The 14478-nt window shown below is 40.3% G+C and overlaps 1 protein-coding gene across 6 annotated transcripts in view; it reads right to left on the bottom strand.

Annotated features, from left to right (window-relative positions):
* Positions 1 to 14478, bottom strand: part of LOC145512862 (C2 calcium-dependent domain-containing protein 4A) — a 35521-nt gene that overhangs the window by 12507 nt on the left and 8536 nt on the right. For 2 of the 6 annotated variants that reach the window (XR_014058869.1, XR_014058870.1), the window contains exons 2-3: positions 6098 to 6168; positions 1113 to 4413 (exon numbers count right to left, since the gene is read on the bottom strand). The exons of 1 other annotated variant lie outside the window; for it this stretch is intronic. The gene's annotated coding sequence lies outside the window, so the exon portion shown is untranslated. Of the gene's footprint in view, positions 1 to 1112; positions 4414 to 6097; positions 7390 to 8566; positions 13852 to 14478 lie in introns of those variants that run through there. 3 more of the 6 variants (XR_014058867.1, XR_014058868.1, XM_081507561.1) reach the window with 3 other exon arrangements.

Raw genomic sequence — 14478 nt, 5'->3', positions numbered from 1 at the left:
CCACCACCGAAAAGTTGTGGCAGAAGTCGCGGCTCATTTGGGCTGACAAAAGAGCACATCAAATGAGCTCTGTGTGCTGCAAGGCCATTAAATACAACTACTTAACTGGGTGTATGTCAGTCTATGCAATTGAAGTCTATCAGCTGAGAGAAAGTTAAGGAAACAACATGCTTGTTGCAGACAGAGGTTAACATCTTCCTGTGGGAAAAGCCCTCAGGCCTGTCATGGGATGCTGCACGGGAACTGCCCATTGCACCTACATGCCAGACGTTGACTTGAGTTGAACTGAGCATGTGATGGAAGGATTCTGACCTATCCCCAAGGAAGAAGATCAGTAACTTGGGAAAAGTGCCTTTAAGGAAGAATGGTTTACTCTTAATGACATGTGCAGTTTTGTCTTTGATTAATTTATTCTTGGTTTTTAATGCTGATCAATGTCCAAAATTAAGATGCAGTCAGTGGTTACTCCAAGCTATGTTTACATGGAAAAGCACCAGCTAGTTTATAACTCATACAGATCAATCCAAACCTAGGTAAACTCTTTTAGAATATTAGGTAATGTTTATAGAAATTTCAGAGAACGCTAAATATATCTCAATTATCATTTCATCTTCTCAGCTATCTAGGAGGTATTTTTCTACCTGCAATAAACGAAAGAGTGTAAAGTGTAACTTGAGCTTGGAACTAATTCCAAAGGCCCAGTCAGTAGCAACTTATAAAGAAATGTTTTTTTTTCTTTTTGTGATGTGACATGCAAGGTCTTAGGTTCCCCGACAAGGGATCGAATCTGTGTCCCCTGCATTGGAAGCATGGAGTCTTAATCACTAAACCTCCAGGGAAGCCCCAACAACTTTGTTAGAATAAGATACAACTAATAACGTGATTGCTGCCTGAGTGGTGCTCCCCAAATCTCCCTTTATTCCAGGTTTCAGAAATTCCTCCTCACAGAGCGCCATCTGATGCCTTACTAGGTAGGCACTCAGTGAGCTGTGATCAGTTATTATTTAGCACCATGCTTCTCAAACTACTCCCTCTGGAGCTATAGAATTATGTACATTTCTGTAATTTTCACATGTAATGGAACACACACACACACAAAAAAAAACCAAGCATTTTGGAAAACCCAAAGAGGATCAATTTTGTATGGAGAAGACAGAAAATATTACAGTATATAGTGGTATTTGACCTGAGACTTTAGAGATTCATGACAATAGCCAGGTTAAGCCACATGGCAAACAAAAGTGGGACATTATTCCTGTTGCTGTTATTACTGTCAGCAGTGTCCATTCTCATCAATTGAGAAGATGGCACAACTACAGTGATGGGACACAGACAGGAATCATCATAGGAACCAAATCAACTGTCTACAGCATAAGCAACGAGAGATCACCTCTACACCTCTGCTTTTCAACAAGACTATTCAAACCTATTTGTTTCCCAAGGGAAACATGAAATTTCTCAATTTGGCCAGGGTCTTGCCTCATCCATGAAGCTTTCCCAGATTTGCTAAAGAACAGTGGATGCTTAAGGAAATTTAAAGGGCTATTAAAATACTTTTCATTCTCCATAATATAAAGGACAAAACTTGGTTCAACTTAAGAGCAATTTTTTCTCTTAAAATGCCAGACATTCTCTGCAATTAACATTTACCTTAAATACATTTTACTCAAATACTGTTAGCACAATCTGCCATGTCCCTGTGCCTTCTACTTTTAAAGTTCTGTGCGCTGTGAAGGGGGTCTTTTTTAAGAGAGATGACTGGAGTGCCTTGGTAAAAATTGAAAGTCTCTCTATGTAGAAGTACAGTCTGACATCTGTCTTGAGTCGTATTTTCTGGTTCACAGTTGGAAGGATACTGTGTGCATGTTTCAAGCCAGGTGCAGATAAACCAGCTTGAACAAGCCCCTTTGTCACCACTTTGACTAGATGACAGAGACCCAACAAGGCTCTAAGGACGAACTGCCCAACTTGAAGAAAAGATAGATTCTGGATCCGCTGAGGTAGCTGGGTTTTCCAGTTTCGATGTGGCTAATACAATAATATTATCACTCTACTCACATCCAGCATCCCTGAGACAGAGGCATCTTGGAAGGCAGAAAGCATGATGGCCCCATGGGAAGCTGTATACCATGAACACAGCTTTTGAGAGTAGCAGTGGTAACTTCACTGCAGCCAGCCCAGCCCAGGGTCAGTGGAGTTCAGGCATCTTCATAGTGAACCAATGGACTAAAAGACAAAAGCTCCCCACATTCCCTTGAATATATTCTCAGAGTTAAGACTTTGGGCCTTGGTACAGTCTAAATAGTGAAGGGCCCTCCAATGGCTAATATATAACACTTATTGCTTGCCCTTTGCAAGTGAGGGCTTCAAGTTAGATCACATTTTTATATCCAAGTAGTATGAAGAAATCCTTATATAAAACATATAGTACTAAATATCACTTATTTGTGTCATCTTTGAAAGATATTTCACACAAATAAATGCCTTGTCAGATCATATGTCCTCAAAAGTCCACTTTATTACAATGCTCTGGTCTCGCCTTGAAGCATATATGTTGTGAGATAGCACAAATGTCAAGAAGGTTTCAGTAAGTTATTTACATACCTTAGTGCCAGGCATTCCATGGCACCATTTGTTTTGTGAGTGGAAACGCACAATTTCAAAGAAACCTCACACAAAAGAACCCAAATACGCCTTCAGTTCAGTTCAGTTCAGTTCAGTCACTCAGTCGTGTCCGACTCTTTGCGACCCCATGAATTGCAGCATGCCAGGCCTCTCTGTCCATCACCAACTCCCGGAGTCTACCCAAACCCATGTCCATCGAGTCGGTGATGCCATCCAACCATCTCATCCTCTGTCGTCCCCTTCTCCTCCCGCCCCCAATCCTACCCAGCATTAGGGTCTTTTCCAATGAGTCAACCCTTCGCATGAGGTGCCCAAAGTATTGGAGTTTCAGCTTCAACATCAGACCTTCCAATGAACACCCAGGATTGATCTCTTTTAGGATGGATTGGTTGGATCTCCTTGCAGTCCAAGGGACTCTCAAGAGTCTTCTCCAACACCACAGTTCAAAAGCATCAATTCTGCGGCACTCAGCTTTCTTCACCATCCAACTCTCACATCCATACATGACCACTGGAAAAACCATAGCCTTGACTAGATGGACTTTTGTTGGCAAAGTAATGTCTCTGCTTTTCAATATGCTATCTAGGTTGGCCATAACCTTCCTTCCAAGGAGTAAGCATCTTTTAATTTCATGGCTGCAGTCACCATCAGCAGTGAGTCTGGAGCCCCAAAAAATAAAGTCTGACTGTTTCCACTGTTTCCCCATCTATTTCCCATGGAGTGATGGGACCAGATGCCATGATCTTAGTTTTCTGAACGTTGAGCTTTAAGCCAACTTTTTCACTCTCCTCCTTCACCTTCATCAAGAGGCTCTTTAGTTCTTCTTCACTCTCTGCCATAAGGGTGGTGTCATCCTCGTATCTGAGGTTATTGATATTTCTCCCGGCAATCTTGATTCCAGCTTGTGCTTCTTCCAGCCCAGCGTTTCTCATGATGTACTCTGCATATAAGTTAAATAAGCAGGGTGACAATATACAGCCTTGACCGACTCCTTTTCCTATTTGGAACCAGTCTGTTGTTCCATGTCCAGTTCTAACTGTTGCTTCCTGACCTGCATACAGGTTTCTCAAGAGACAGGTCAGGTGGTCTGGTATTCCCATCTCTTTCAGAATTTTCCACAGTTTATTGTGATCCACACAGTCAAAGGCTTTGGCATAGTCAATAAAGCAGAAATAGATGTTTTTATGGAACTCTTGCTTTTTTGATCATCCAGTGGATATTGGCAATTTGATCTCTGGTTCCTCTGCCTTTTCTAAAACCAGCTTGAACATCTGAAAGTTCACAGTTCATGTATTGCTGAAGCCTGGCTTGGAGAATTTTGAGCATTACTTTACTAGCATGTGAGATGAGTGCAATTGTGTGGTAGTTTGAGCATTCTTTGGCATTGCCTTTCTTTGGGATTGGAACGAAGACTGACCTCTTCCAGTCCTGTGGCCACTGCTGAGTTTTCCAAATTTGCTGGCATATCGAGTGCAGCACTTTCACAGCATCACCTTTGAGGATTTGAAATAGCTCAACTGGCATTCCATCACCTCCACTAGCTTTGTTCGTAGTGATGCTTTCTAAGGCCCACTTGACTTCACATTCCAGGATGTCTGGCTCTAGGTGAGTGATCACACCATCGTGATTATCTGGTGTAAGTAAGAATATGCCTTACTTGACCACAAAAGCACACTTGCCCTCTCACTCAGGAGACAGAGCCACACAGGGGGTCCTTGTTCTCAGTGTCTCTAGTCTCTAGTTGGGGTCCATTCACCTTCCCACATGAAAATCCTCCTGGAATGGGACCTGTGGACAACAATTTGTTTATTTTGTTAATTTGTTAACAAGTTTGTTAATTTGTTAATTAAATTAAATCACACTTATATGAAAGATCATTAAAAAATCAGTGTGGTAGACAGAATTGTACTAAATCACCCCATTTCTGAAAGAAAAAATGTATATAGGGCAAACACTGTGGGGATATCCACTAAAATGTTGCCAGCAAGTTGACTCTGGATGGTTGCAGATAATTCCAATCTTTATCTCATTGCTTGCCTGTATTTTCTAGATTTACCAAAATGATGGTGTTCCACAGTAGAACGCTTGTCCCTTAAGAAGTAGATACTTCTCTTGGGAGGTGGACATGAAGCTACCTTAGACAATGAATGTGAGTAATCAACAGTTGATGATATTAGGATGGAGTTTTAAATATAGTCAGTGTAACAGTTGCCACTTCAGAGCCCAGGAACTTGGGAAAGGACAGATCTGGGTAAAATAAAAAGGCTTTAGACAGATGGGAAAGTACATGAGTTAAGAAAAACTGAAAATGTTGTAGCTTGAAAATAATGTAGCTTTCCCTGATTCTCTTATAGGTCAAATGCTGGGCCCCTGCTAGGCAGAGAGAGACCCACACTACTTAACTGATGTATATGTGAAGTCATACAACTAGGGGCTTGGTAAGAGAGCAATGCACTTATGCTGAAAGGGGAAAACCAAGAACCATAAGCCTAGGGGAGAACTGAATCAGGTCTGGCCCAGGGCAGTGGATGGAAACCAGCCACAAGAATGAATCAATAGTGTGGATCTGTGTGGAGCTCCTCATCAGACAGGTGCATCCTGGCCCATTCCCTAGGAAGAAAACCAGTAACCCTGGGGATGTACATGGTATGAGGAATGATCGATGTAGTTTATAATGAATGACATGTCATTTTGATTTGGGTTATTTTGTTTGTTGACCTTTGAAAGTAGTCAGTGTCATAATTAACATGCAGTCGATGGTTACCCCAGAGAGGTTCCTTTAAAAACACACAAACTGGTTAAATTGATCCAAATGAAGCCAAATTAGGGAGAAAGTACTTTGACTACCTCCAAATTTCAATTTTATTTTCAGGTAAGAAAAGGGTGGAAGATTTCTAGTTCTTAGTTTCTTTAATTTCATTCTTCTTATCTCTCTCTTTCTCTCTTTCTAAAATATTCTGACCCTCCTCACTCATAAGGCTTTGAATTCTTGAACAGACATTAAGTCCAGACTGAAATAAAGATTAATAAAACATTGTTTTGTACTGCAAATTAAAATTGAATGCTGCTTAAAAACTACCATAAATCTTGTTGTTCACTTTATTTAGTGTCAATGGAACTATTCAGTCTCTGTGACAACCTAGGGGACCTGGAGAGGAATATCAAATGGTAAAGGGAGGAAGCAGAGAACAGAGAACCTAATGCACTAGGGAAATAGCATGATGCAGAGTTAAGAGCCAGATTCTGTTTCCACCTGTATGAGCACCTTAGCTGAGTAACTTAAACACAAGCAACCCCCTCAGCAACTCTACAAGGAAGCTGTTATTAACATCATTATCCCCATTTTGTAGACAAGGAGATATGCTCAGAGAATAAAACCCATAGCACAATACCTGGAATATAATTACTGCTATGCAAGTGTCAGTTTTAATTGCACTTAAAGTATTAAACAACCAGCCAATCAAGACTATACCTGGTTTGTTTCCAAAGAAGCAAGTCTCAGCCAGTGCTGTTTCTAAACCTAGGAGCCAGGTATTCCAATGTCTGAGAAATCAAGCATAGTTTCCATCAATTAATTTCCAGACTAACAATGAAATTTACTTTATCAGCTGCTTTTTCATGCCACATATTTAATAATCACACTTAAAAAAATTCCCAGTTTAAGGATTAGGATTACAGATGAGGAGAAGCTGCCACTCTTGGCTTAATTTAATCTAGGCCATATACAATATGTGAAAATGTAATACTCCTTGGAGATTTGCAAAGGTTTTTTTTGGCAAAGGGCCAGTAGATAATTTCGGTTTGGTGATCATACACATTTTTGTTGCTGCTGAAGTTGCTTCTTTTTACAACTACATAGCCAGTTCTGTAATAATGTAAAAATCATTTTTAGTTCAGGTGTCCAGACTAAAATTTTAGAATATAAGCTAAGAATAATTTAAAAAAAAAAACAAAGAATAAGTGGCAGACACTATATGTGGCTTACAAAGCCTAAAATATTATCTGAAACATTAACTACAGAAAAAGTTTGCTGATTGCTAGAGAATCATAAAATAAGGGTATCATTATTTAAAAAGTGCTCCTAAATTTTTCTAGTCGATAGAGCTAGTTTATTTTTTCAAAATAACCACAACAACAATACATCTCAGAGGATGATAAGCCATTTGCCATTTGACAAAATCCAACATCCATTCTTGACAAAATTCTCAGCAAATTAATAATGGGAAGAGAACTTCCTTAATCTGATGAAGGACATCTAAGAAAATCTACAGCTATCGTAATTTTAATAACACTATACCTTGTCGGTATAAAATAGAATGCACTCCTCCTAAGTTCAGGAAAAAGAAAAACATGTTCCCTCTCAGCATTTCTATTCAGCACTGTACTGGAGTTTCTAACCAGTACAATAAGGCAAGAAAAAAGAAAGACATCCAGAATGGAAAAGAAATAAAACTGTCTTTATTCACAGATAAAAGGAAAATCGATGAAATCTTAGAAGTAAAAAACCTACTAGAACTAGTAAGTTAGCCTAGTGAATTTGCAAGATGTAAGATCAATATGCAAAAATCAATTATATTTGTCAAAACCAGCAACAAACAATTGAGGAAACAATACCATTTACAAAAGCATTGAAAAATATGAACTACTTAGGATAAATCTGACAAAAGATGTAGAAGATCTATAATTGAAACAGCAAAACATTGTGGAAAGAAATTAAAGAAGATCTAACAAATAAGTTTCCTGGTGGCTCAAACGGTAAAGAATCTGCCTGCATTACAGGAGACCCATAGAGAGCTATTTCATAGTTCATAGTTCAGAAGACTCAATATTAAGACAGCAATTCTCCTAAAATTGAGCTATAGATTCAAAGTAACCCTAATAAAAATTCCAGAAAGCATTTTTTGAGAAATTGATGATGAGCTCATTCTAAAACTCACATGGAAATGCAAAAGACCTAGGGGATTCAAAACAACTTTGAAGAAGTCAGAAGACTAATAATACTATCTGATTTTAAGACTTATTGTAAAGCTACTGTAGTAGTAATCAAAACAATATGATATTGGCACAAGATGAACAAATTAATCAATGAAACACAATAGAAAGTTCAGAAACAGAAGCACACATATATTAACAAGTGATCTTTAACAAAGTTGCAAAGCAGTAGAGATCTCAGTAAGTGGTGTTGGAACAATTGGATCCCTGTATGCCAATAAAAAGTGAACTTGGAGTCATATTTTTGAAGTGCTATATACAACTTTTCTTACCATATACAAAAATTAACTCAAAATAGATCATTAACTCAAAATGTAAAATCCAAAACTATAAAACTTCTAGATGAAAGCAAAATAAAACCTTTGTGACCTTTGTTAGGCTACAGTTTTTTTTAGATACTACTCCTAAAATACAATGTATTTATATAAAAAACAAACTGATAAACTAGACTTAATCAAAATTGTAAATTTCTGCTCTTTAGAAGACACTGCTAAATGAAAAGACAAGAAACATACTGGGAGAAAACATCAGATGTATCTGTAAAAGGGCTTATATCTAGATTTTTAAAATTCTTGAAACTCAGTAATAAGTGGAGAGGAGGACAACAGATTTGAACAGACACTTCAAAGAAAATAGAAAGTGAAAGTCGCTCAGTCATGTCTGACTCTTTGCGACACCATGGACTATATATAATCCATGGAATTCTCCAGGCCAGAACACCAGGGTGGGTAGCCTTTCCCTTCTCCAAGGGATCTTCCCTACCCAGGGATCAAACCCAGGTCTTCTGCATTGCAGGCAGATTCGTTACCAGCTGAGTCACAAGGGAAGCCCACTGAGCTACATAGTAGCCTGAAAACTAAGGTGGAGACAGCCTGGGAGTAACTGTGAGCTGTCAGAGACCAACCTTAGTGCAGGGCAACAGGTGAAGGAGTGTGAGGGGCAGGCAAACCTGGAAACATGGATCTGTGGGCATTTGGCCCTTAGTAATAGTAATGATGACAATGTTGTTGATAACTCACATTGCTAGTGTTTACTAGTGAGGCACCATGCTGAGGACTCTACGTGCATAGATTTAATTCTCACAACGAACTATGAAGTACGTGTGTGAAGAGAAAACTAAGGCTCAGAAAAAAAAGCCTAGATTTTCAAGCCCGGTGATTGCAGAGCAGTGGGGCCTCTGAGGCAGGGATAAACAAGGTAATGGTTAAGAGCATGGATTTTGGATTCTTTACCAGCTGAGCCACAAGGCAAGCCCTCAAAGAAAATGTGAATGGCAAATAGAACAATGAAAAATGTTCAACATCACTCATCATTAGAGAACTAAAAATTTAATCACGAGATATCTCAAAATCCAATCAGAATGCTAAAATTAAAGGGCTAATGTCAAGTGTTGGTGAAGATAGAATACTCATAGGCTGTTAGTAGGAATGTAAAGTGTATCATCAATTCAAAGAACAATTTGGTAGTTTCTTTGGCTGCTAAATATACTCTTACTACATGATGAGACAGTCATCCTACATGCACAAATAGCCTCAAGCCAGTTAAAAAAGAAAACAACTCGCAAATAGTGAACCCTGTAGTGAGTGTAAACTATAGACTTTAGTTAATAATCATGTATTGATGAAGAAATTTAAGAATATAAAGATTTTATGCTTAAAATTCCTCATATGGGAGTGGGAATTCCAATGCACCCTAAAAAAGTACAGTCTTGGGGTTCTCTTCACCACTCCAAACAGACTTGCCATTCCTTGACTTACTTGTAGCTTCAGATGTCTGTAGAGCAGCATGTTCTGGAAGTAGGTAAACCTCCTGATGTGGAAAGTGGGGAGACTCCAGGCATTTGCTCCTGTGAAAACTGGAAGAAGTTTTGAAAGTTCTGGGAGATGATGTGTTCTCTTGCTGAGGAAGAGCTTGTGTTCTGGCAAGTCAGTCCCATGGAGAAAGGTGAAGGATAAGCCTTCACCTGAGCATCAGAGTCTTTTATCTTAAGTAGCCCCCAGCTCTTCTACTGTCCAGATTACTCTGGCTCTTCACCTCAGCAGGACCGCGTTTCCACTTTTATGGAGGGTTGGCTTCCTGGATGTTCACTCGAACACTCCCTCTCTTTCCTCTTCCACAGAGCCTGGTTCATTTTGTCCTCAGTAGGGTTCCATCAAAGTCCAACTTTGGTCTCACTTTCCTAGAGAATTCAACCTAGAATTCAACCTTGAAAATCTTCAAGGTCAAATCTCTTACTTCACAAATAAGGTAACAGATTCTATGAGGTAACGTGACTTTCATAGGGCCATATAAGTTAGTAATTTGTTTTACACCTACCCTCACACTGTAGGCAATTGTATAATCTAATTGCTTCCCTGACAGTATGTCCAAGATTTTCAGCCCTGATTTCAAATATTCTGTATAGTCTTCAAGCCACATTAAGAATTTGACTATCTAAAAAACATTGCAACTACTACTGCAGATGTGTTAAAAAGGACCTTCTGGAAGCAATAAATTTCTGTTACTGAATCCAACTTTCCAATTCCGAAGTGCTGAATTTTGACATTTTTAAGGCAACGAATCCCCTCTTTAGGAAGCATGAAAGCTATGAATCCTTTCCACCCAGAAATATTTACCAGAAAACATAAAATTTTATTCCAAAGACAACTATGCAGTACATGACAATGAAAATCCTTAATCTGATAGCAAAAATGTCAGCATATCTGCTATGTGGCAAGGGAATATTCTTAAAGAACTCTTATATCCTAACAAAAATTTGCAAATATTTATATGGTATGACACATTATAGAGCACACTTAATCCTCACAACAACCCTGTGAGGTAGGTATAATATCCCAATTTTACCCACGAGGAAACCAAAACCCAAAGCAATCTGAAGATGTGCCAAAATTCACACAGCTAATAGTCTGCAGCCTGGACCAGAACATAGGCTTTTTGTTCCCTGTTCAAAACAGTTTCATATATAATATTTTCCACTTTGGAATGAAGGTTCTACCCAGGGAAAACTCATTGGCAATCCCTTTAAACAAGCAGTTATTTTTAAAATTGAACAGCAAGTATGACAGGACTATAAGAGACTGCAGATTGGCAACTATCGTGCTATTTATAGTTGCACTCTGTGTCATGGTCCAGGCACAGGTTGGAAAAGAATTTCCAGACATGAGACAGAATGAGAGGGAAATTAAGTTTATTAGAGTGGGAGATGCTGTTAGAACAGCAGGCAGCTCAAGGGAGAATGGACGTTGAACAGGGATCCTTAGTCCACTTTTATACCCAGGGTACAAGGAGTGGGACAGGGTCTTGCGGGTCATTTGCTGATTGGATGAGGCACGTATACTGGGTGGGGGAAAAGTAAGGCAAACACCTTCTCCCTGTGTGGGGTAGCAGGGGAGCGAGGTTATACAGCTCAGGAGGACCTGAAATCCATTAATAGTTACAATATGGGGGAGGGAAGGACAATAAGGGTCTGGTTTCTCTGTTACTACATTCCAAGACCCTCCTTGGTTTTATCTGTTCTTTAGTCCTTGAGTCACCACGCTCTGCAAGCATTACTCCCAGGCAGGGTTACCAGAAAAATGTCATTAGAATTACAGGCTTTGGGGTCCAGACACTAAACACCATTTAAAAGAAAACAAAACCAGATGCCAGAATTGGAAAAATACACAGGTTTGTTTTTTGTTTTTTCCGTAGTTAGGAATTATCTGGCCTTTTCCCAAAGAACAGCTTAGTTGTGAGAACAGCCAATAACATCTTAGGAAGGGCATAATGTATACCAAAAGGGAGCTATGAGAGCTAGAAAAAGACTTGGAAAAGTCATAGGAAGACTAAGATGTCAGGAAACTTGCTAAATGGACAGAGAAACACCTCCAGTAGGGCAAAGCAAGGTGAGAACCCCTAATCAATTCATAAGTCAGAGATTTCAGAATCTCCATAGTCTCTGGTCACACTTTTAATGACCCAGAACTCCTCCTTTGGCTATCTGCTCAAAGAAATGAAGATGGGGAATCTCCTGTGACTTCATGCCATTGTTGCTGGGCTGGGTCAGTGAAAACTAAATACTGTCCAAGGACTGTGGCAATTTTTTGAACGTTTTCAAAGGCCCATGATAATGGAGCAAAATATGGTGGTGTTGCTCTTGTTGTAGTGAAGACATCTGTCCAACTTAACATGCTGCCCATCATTACAGGACTTGGGTACACAAAACACTCTTCAAAATCTTTGGTAAAATGACAGTAATACAGCCAATGTCAATGTCTTCCACCCGACTTTGTGTCTATAGGTTAGAGTGTCCATCCACTCAGTACATTAGTTCCAGGGTCTTTTGGACTCTGGCCAGGGGACCTTGAGACCCTCTCTCAATTCGCTTCAACAGAAGGAATACCTTCAAAACAGACCATGGAGGAAAGAGTTCCCAGAGCCACTCAATACCCACCAACCCTGTTGCCTGAAACTGTTACTTTTCAATGTCTGCTTTACAAAACTAAAAACCTAGATACATAGTAAGCCTTTACTCTCTCCAAAGGCTATCGTTCTGGAAACTTTCTGTATACTCTTCCACCTGCAAGGATATAGAAGATCTTAAATACCTTCATAAAGGTACCTCCCCCCAAAAGGCTCTCCCATCAAGGCATGAAAACCTCAGCTCTTTCTGCTCTGTCCTACCACCTCCCTCTCCAGTCTCAGCAAAGACTCTTAACCCTTAAATATTGGTGGTCTCTTCTACAAAAGAGGGGTGAGGCATGTGTTCTCTGGTTTGGGGGCTTCCTGGACTTCAGGAACCCATAAATTGGATACCAAATTGTTCTTCTTCAGATTATTTCTTTGTTTGTTGTTATTTTGGGATAAAGATGCTTCTTCATTCTTCTTTATATTTCCCAGTTTTCTCACAACTTCTTTTACTCTCTTTTGCACATAGCATGACAGCCAAGCAAGAGCCCAAGGTGCGTTGCTGCTGAACGACTTGCAACCTCACAGAAGTACTTCAGGGAAAGATGTGATCATTGACCCCTCTCCTGGTGCCTTGTGGGTGTGGCACCCAGACACAGGAAACTATCCCTGATTCACTTCAGACCCCTGTCGGGTGCCTATAACATTTCCCCAAGATACAACCCAAAGAGAAGCAGTGAGGAGAGTCTGAATCCTTAGACCATACATGTCAGCTGGTCTTCCACCTTCGGGCCAAAAACAATTAAAAGAGAAAACTTCAGGACCCATTCCAGAGGCAGAAGTCTTCATTTTCTTAGTCCCCTCCTTACCTATACATGGAAAGGCAGTTCCTGGAAACCCACTTCTCACCCCACAATCCTACAGACAGCCTAGACATTATCTCCCCGCTACGTATGACCTCTTATGGGCCAGGGAAGGGCTCTTGCTCATCTTTTATCCTCAGTACCTATACAGGACTTGGCATGTAGTCAACACCCACTGTAGGAAGGAAAGGAGGGAGGAAAGCAGCAAAGTAGAGACAGAGGGAATGAGGTTTAGTTCTTCCTGTTTTGTCTGTGGGTCTCTCATGTTTCTGCCCTAGCTGACCCCCTCTTAGCCTTTGCCCTTTCCTCAGTATTCCTCTATCTCTCCTTTCACATAATCTCTAAACTGAATCAATTTTTCCTCCTAATTCCCCTCCCTCCACGTTCTTCTCCTCTCTCTGCTGTTATAACCTAAATTCCCTAATGCTTTTATTCTCTACAATTTTCCCGGTTTCTCCTCTCCTTACTCTCGTTTTTTCATCATTCATGGCCTCATTTATTTTTCCTTTATGGTAAGGATTGACAGACCTAAAGCAAGCGAGAAGAAAAAAAAATTCTAAAAAGAGAAATACCTCAAAATGATGAAAAATGAAGCAACAGCCAAAAAGAAGAGGCCCACAAAAGCAAGGCCCAAGGGTTCAGTAAATAGAAATCATTCTTTCCCCTGCCTTTGCCTTATCACAAAGAACAAGACATTTCCATTCATGTATTTTCTAACCTATTCTCTGGCTTCTTCAAAGTTACCCCAAAAACTCTTCTAGTTACCATCAACCTAGGAACTGATGCTTTCAGGGGGTATGCCTCCTCATTCAACATGAGGATGCCTGGTGTTTTTCTGCACACTTCTCTGAAGAGGCAGCTTGAGACTTTGTTTTGAGTGACAGCAAAGTCCCCAGCTAGCATCCTAAGGCCGGGGCAGAGCCTTTGCTCAGCGCCACTGCCACGCATCTCATGTCCCTCCGCATTTTCTGATAATAATGCAACCTCCCTCAGGGCTGATGCCTCTGCAAACTCCCTCTTCCCAGTTCTAATCTGGGTTCCAAAAGTGTCTGGCCTCATCAGATGATCTCACAACTGGAGGAAGGGACAAGACTTACAAGGACCCCAGCTTCCCACCAGAATCCAACACTCTTTCCCACTTTGTCTAGTTTAACAGCATAGAGGGCATGTTTTCAGTGGGGGAACAACACCACAAACTAACTTTTGTTGTGGCCCTTTAAATGGGCCAGAACTTGGGGGTACAATCGACCGATAAGAAAGAAGGAAGAAAAGAGGCTAATATTCCCTGGTTTACACAGTATGCCAATATAACTCTAGGACAAAGAGCTAGCACTGTCTACATAGGCTCAGGGCGCCCTCTCGAAGAAGTCTTGAAAGCCCGGGCAAGTAAGTAGACACAGCGGACACCTGTGCTCCGTGGAAGCAGCCTGAAAGGGAGAGGGGGAGAGGGAGAGAGAGAGAGAGAGAGAGAACGAAATGAGGAAAGACACGGGGACCAGAGTTCTGGTGGAACTAAGGCATTTATTTAACATATTGTGGGCATATATATACTCTCTTACAAGATAGCCCTTTTTAGCAGAGACAGGGATCAAAAATCTAACAAGTCATCCAG

Source organism: Giraffa tippelskirchi, chromosome 7, assembly GCF_054371585.1.
Source record: "Giraffa tippelskirchi isolate mGirTip1 chromosome 7, T2T-mGirTip1v1.2.pri, whole genome shotgun sequence".
In the NCBI taxonomy this organism is placed as follows: domain Eukaryota; kingdom Metazoa; phylum Chordata; class Mammalia; order Artiodactyla; family Giraffidae; genus Giraffa; species Giraffa tippelskirchi.
This window is presented reverse-complemented; position numbering and strand designations above follow the sequence as displayed.